Here is a 6,644-nt window from a genome sequence, read left to right on the forward strand (position 1 = left end):
AAATCTGTAACCCTTCGATTTGTTTAAGTTTTTTTTTTGTTTTTTTTTGCAGTTCGGGTATTGGTGTGTTGGCAATTAGTAACTTAACGAGGCGTTCGTTTAATTTGTTGGCACTGAAATCACATTTCTTTGCCAACAGTCGACATCTGTTGATGAAGATGTATGTTGTTTCATTTGGTCTCTGCTGGTATTTTCCGAGTTCCAGTCTACAAACGCGGTGATTTGTTGCCGGTTCTAGCTGCTCCAAAAATGCAGCAAATATTATTTGTGGATCCTTGTGACCATCATCCGACATCGACCAACTATTATACCGGCGTAAACCTTCTTTGCCGGTCGCAAGAAGTATTAGAGGGACTTTATCCTCGTGTTTCGTCGCTTTGACGGTGAAGTAAAGTTCCATTCGTTGTCGAAATAGTTTGAATGATTCGGCAATACATATCGAGCCCCAATCAAAACTAGGGATTTGTAATGAAATTGTGGCGATTACGATAAGAAAGTGTGAAGAAAAAAAAGTACAGACAATTTGTGTTGCGTGGGAAGTTAGAAAAAAAATTCGTTCAGCGTGCGAGAGATTAAAAAAAATCGTTTTTTTTTTTTACTCGCTGTTTTACGTTTCTTTTTTTTTTTTTAAATTGTCTGTGACGTTATAACATTGTGTGTTGTATGATAATACCGCTTGCCACCATGTCATGCTGTGTTGTGCATTAATGTGTAAGAATAAGATTGGAACTCGTGTGTTTGGTTAGTAAGAAGTGAACTGAATAATGGCGCCCCGCTTTATTTATTAATTGCTATGCGCATGCTTGAGTGCATTCAAAAGTTAGATCATGAAACCAGAATAAAAGAGTCTATATAAAAGTTACTGAAACGACAGCGCTATCATTGCAATGCGTATCTCTATGCACACAATGATAATGGGCTGATGTATCAACCAAGAAGAGGATCACGTAATCCTGCACTTCACATTATCAATGCTGATTTTGCTAATGATATTGCGCTGGTGTCTGACAACCTCATTAGCGCTCAGACACTCCTATCTTCTTTTGAATCAGCATCAAACTATGCAGGGCTTCACCTGAATGCTACCAAGGCTGAGTACATGCCAATTAACATTCACAAAAATCAAAAAATTAAAACCCTCACAAATAACATCCTCAAATGTGTTAAAGACTACAAGTATGTAGGATCACATCAGGAACTTTGAAAAAGACTTTAACATAAGAAAGGGCATGGTATGGACGGCTTGTAACAAAATGGGTAAGATGTCGAAATCCAATCTTGCTTGCATATTCAAAATCCAAGTTTTCCGCATACTTATTGAGCCAATCTGAAACTTGGACTCTTTCAGCAAAACAACAGCGTCGTTTGGATTGATGTTACGCATGTCTTTTGAAAAGAGTACTCAATCTCTCATGGCAAAACCACCCAACTCTAGAAATGATATATGGAGACTTACTGAGAGTATCAACCTCAGTTTGTAAAAGACGTGTTAAGTTTGCTGGCCAAAATATCAGCAGAAGCTAATGCTCTCTGGAGTCGGTCTTGATCCATAAAAAGAGCACTTTGCGCCCAAAACGAGTCAGTCGACCTTTTGAGCAGCATGGAGTAAGCATCAATGTTTACCCGTCCACGTTGGACGTTAAACACGCGTACGCCCGACAACTAATTCCGCCACATGGAGTCGGACTTGCTACCCTAATGGACATTTTATCCTTTTCTATCCCTCCGCTAAGTAAGCGAGGGACGTTTTGATTACTTCTTCCTTAAAAAGGACTTTTCTTCATTACATATCAAAACAGTTAATTACCTCAGTCACCATTCACAAATAAAAACAAACCTTTTCTGTTCATTTATTTACCTTTGTGTAATCATCTTATTTTTGTTGTTTAAAAAATGAATGCGTTTCATTTAAATCAGGAGTTGTTTGTTTTATTCTCATTCCCTTTGTTTTATTATTTGTTTGGGGCGAGGAAATTTAATCTCACTTAAATTTCTGACCCCCACTACATATGTACAGCAAGCAATATGCATTTTAGGGAGTATTGTTTAGGGAATATATATTAGAGGAGTGTGGGGGGATTATTGGGGAATTTATGCGGTAAATGCGAGACCTTAAATTAGCTAGACTGTGATTTTAAACATGACTGATTGGTAGGGGTACATTTTTGGGGGTAGTTTTTTTTATGTTGTGAGAATATATATGTCGGGCTGAGTGTCAAGTGATGAATCCTTGACGAGTACTTCTACCCTGTCTCCCTGCAGCCGAAGCCGCTAGGAGACCTTCCCTATCAGAGGATTAATGGGGAGTATGGTCCCTCACAGTTGGGAGATTCTATTTATAAACGCTGCTGCTAGGAACTGACGAATGAAATTAATGCACGCTCTGCTATTACCCAATCAGAAACAAGAATTGCTCCATAAAGATTAAACCATTTTTTTTTTTAGCAACCTTGCATATGTTTTCTTCGTGTCAACACGGAAAGAATCTTTTTGCTCTTTGGCTACAAAAGTATAAAGTCATCTCCAGGACGTGTGTAGAACAACTAACCATTGGAAACTCTTCTAAAAGTAAACATGGGTCTCAACTCAAAGAATTCGTCATTGAAAAGAAGAAAAAGCTTGATGCAATGAGCTTACGCAAAAGCATTCAAGAATTGTCTGTCAGCATGTTAGTCGAACCTACCTACAGCAAAATTGAGTTCGTCCAAGGTCAATTAAACCAATGCCAGACTCATTGAGTGACTGCTAAGTATGAGCAATAGTTACTGATAAAAGATAGGGGGATATAGCTTGTAGCAGTTATCTTCTCCTCCCCAGCAATAACTGCACCAACCAGCCGGCAGGTGTCGCAAAAAGCGACCTGGTTATCTGCCCTTGGGAGATTTAAAAGGGGATGCCCGGATAATTCTTCCTCTCTTTTTCTCTCGCTCCTTCTGGGAATCAGCCTCACAACGAAGCGGAGACAATGCGCCCGCCGGTCAACATCAACCCGATAAGAGTTTTAACAAATGAACACTTTTCCAGTCTTTTCTTTCAAGAGACATTAGCTCTACCGTTCGACACCCATACGTACGCGGACTGAAATTCCTCTCCTCACACACACACGCACACACACAATAACGTTTTCATTCTCTCAGGTGCACACGAGAAATAAAACTTCTATTTAAACTTTTCTCTATTTGTTTGTTATAGTTATTCTGTCTCACTGCATGCGACAAGTTTGTTGTTTACGAACACGTGTTTAATTGGGGGCGCAACCAACACCGTACTGCAAACCCCCACAAGCTTTGAAAACCAGTTTATCATAATCCTTTGTAGGTTTCCGACTACTTTTGGATTGTATTTGAAAGAACCTTCTTTTGATTTTATATGCTGGGCTTTTCTGCTTTTGTGGTGACATAACTTCTGAAACGCACTAGTGATGTCAAACTTTATGATTTGTTAAGTTTGCTCAAAATCGATATAAAAATATAAAATCTATATTTTTCCTTAATCGGACATTTTCAATTATCGATAATTATCAGAGGAATTCCAATTCAATATCGATCTTTGTTTTGGTAGTGAACGAATTCACAGACACACAAAACGTATTTATTGAAATGTTTAAGTGAAATACTAGGTGTATCAGAACGTTTTGGGAATTTTTGAGACCCCCTAACACGAAACTACGAATAAAATATAAAAAAAACTTGTAATTTCTCTTTCAAAAGTGGGTTGTTTATTTTCTTTATCGAATATACTTCCAAAATAAACTATTAAACTTGTTAAAAAAAATAATAGAAATATCATTTTTTTTATTTAAAAAAAAACAGCAGTGTTTACAAAGTGCCGGCCCGCCTTAATGCAGCCATTTTTTTTACGCAATGAAATCAATTGAATTTTACGAGTTAAATTTTTTCCAATTTTTAAACATTTTTTATTGGTTCAATTTTTACGATATTTTCAGGGTCATGTGAAATGTTATGTTATCAATTATAAACCAAATATAATATTTTGGAGAAACGTTTTTATTCACCCCCCCCCATTTTGAAATGCCTATTAAATTTTAATAATTAATTTACGTACCAAAGTTTTATATATCACAAATTGAAGATAAAAGATCAATAAATAATATATTGTAAATTAAAACAAAAAAAAGAAGTGTTTTTTTTTTTTTGGAAATTTACCTGTAAAGTCCAAAGTGTAAAACCTTTTTTTTTAAACCACGTTGATTTTTTTTTAATTGGAAGCCTATGTTCTGCTTATATTGTCCAGTAAATAATGGACGATGACGACAATTTTTTTTCTATTTCATTCAATGTTTTCTTTTTTTAGATATTTTTTTAATTTCACTCGATAAAGAAGAATGAAAATATAATAAATCAAAAATTTATGTATTCCTTGAGAAAAGAAAAAAAAAAGAATTCCACGAGTGCTTTTTTTAAGGCGAAATCTGATAAGAAAATTTTCACTATTTTTAAACTATGGAAACACATATTTCTTCAGGCACAAAGCTCCATGGCTAACACAAATGTGTGGTTTTTACTGTCTTCTGTCCATCTGTACTTCTAAACAAGGACAAACAGCGACTTCTAGTTTTTCAATAAAGATGTAAAAATGCTTGCGTCATCACACTTTTTTCAAACAGTTGTTTAAAAAATTCTTTTATTTAAAAAATAAATCGATTTCAAAATATAAATATGGATAAATTCTGAACAATGAAGGATGGAACTAAAAATTCAATAGTATTTTTTATAGGTAAGTGATTTTTTGGAATTTATATTGATTTTTATAACCGAAGTAACATTTTGCTGATTTTCTTCAAATCTTTTTTTAAAAGAAAACCGATTTAAAAAACAAATATTGCATAATTTGCTATTAAACCTGTTATTTTTTAAAAATTTGTTCTTTGCTCCTTTAATTGAAAAAAAATTAGTGTTTGAATTATATTTTTTCAAGTAGTTATAAGCTTGTAAAAATAGGAGGTCGAATTATTCAATTCTTACGATCTGTTTCTGACACTGCTAGTGAAATACACATTGCAACTATTAAACTTTCTGGCATCTACGAACCTTTACAGTAAGGATGAGATTTGCTGCTTATTGAGTGAGTTGGAAGTAGTATGGTTTAAGCAGAATGCTATCTGCTGGTAAAAATTACCAGAGATTACATAGTCAACAGATTTGCATCCAGTATCAAAATCAATGAAAAAGATCACTGCACTTGACTGAAAATATCAACGATTGTTTGAGGATTTCATTATTGGAGCCAGGGCTTTAATGAAAACCATGTTGATTTAGAGTCACATCCTGATTGCAATCATCGCAAAATCAAATAAAATATTTTAACAAATATGCTGGTAAGACAGATAGCATGGTAGTTGTTACACCTACATTAAAGAATGGTATCCCATCGCACTCTGATCTTGTGGTAGAATTTCAGGCACTCAAAACCCAGGTGTTAACGAGACACAGTTCACACGCTAGTACATTTGTGCTATGGTTAAGAATTACAGTAGTACTATTACCTTCAGATTTTAACAATTTTTTTACACTTTAGATCAAAATATCAACCTCCTCATATTTTAGGAGAGTCATTAGACATTAAATGATGAGGACTGTTGCAATATTTTCAATAAGAAAATCTTTTATACATGTGTAGGTGTTTATATGTGCTCTTTTACCACCCTGCCTGAAGCCAGTGTTACTTGACTGTCCATTGAGCATTTATATATATATATATATATATATATATATATATATATACATATAAGTTAAAAGAAAAACACAACATAAACTGAGCCTAATCTCAAAATAAATTTATTTCAACCCTCTCAGGCATTTTCAAATCAAGAGAGATAATGTAACATAACATACAGCCGCAATCGAGATTGAACTCATTACACAAGTTTGTAATGTAATTCAAATCTTGTCCATAGCCTAATACTTGATGCTTTGCCAAGGCTATCAAGGGCATTCTTTTTATCATGACACCATCATTAGATGGGTTGCTTACCATGGCTTAAGAGAGGTCCATCTACCCTCGAGTTTCCCAGCCTGGTATTTTACCTCGCAGTACATACATACGCCTTCCCGAATGGTCACTTGTTTTGTACTGGCCTGGCTCAATGTTGCTTAACTTTTGTGATCTGGCGAGAACCAGAGAGTCAATGTGATTATGCCGTAATAGAGAGTGTATCAACATAATTGTATGGCACAATCACATTGACACACCGGTTTTCAACAGATCACGTTAAGCAATGATGAGCCTGGCCAGTACCAGATGGGTGACCATTTGGGAAGGCTAAGCGCTGTATGTACCTTCTGGGAAGGTTGGGCGTGGGGCCAGCACCCTTACCCTGTAAAAAGAACTCCTCGCTAGAAAAACATCTACAGAAAGTTGTAGATGGCCTATGCCCCTCCAGGGGCTCAAGTGCTGTGGGATAGGATCAACATAATTATACTGTGAGGAGAGATAGTTAAGTTAGCATAAATAGATACTGAATATAAAGTAAAGATGGCGGCAAACTGCTTGAATCCAAAATTCGACAATTTTTATAGTAACTTTGGAAGCTTTTCATTGGTTGGTTATTATAACTTGAGGTTATCAAAATGATCGTCGAAATCATTGGTGTCATCCCCCCATTAGGAGTCAAAAACATTTAA

Source organism: Euprymna scolopes, chromosome 45, assembly GCF_053919585.1.
Source record: "Euprymna scolopes isolate OS-2025 chromosome 45, ASM5391958v1, whole genome shotgun sequence".
NCBI lineage: Eukaryota > Metazoa > Mollusca > Cephalopoda > Sepiida > Sepiolidae > Euprymna > Euprymna scolopes.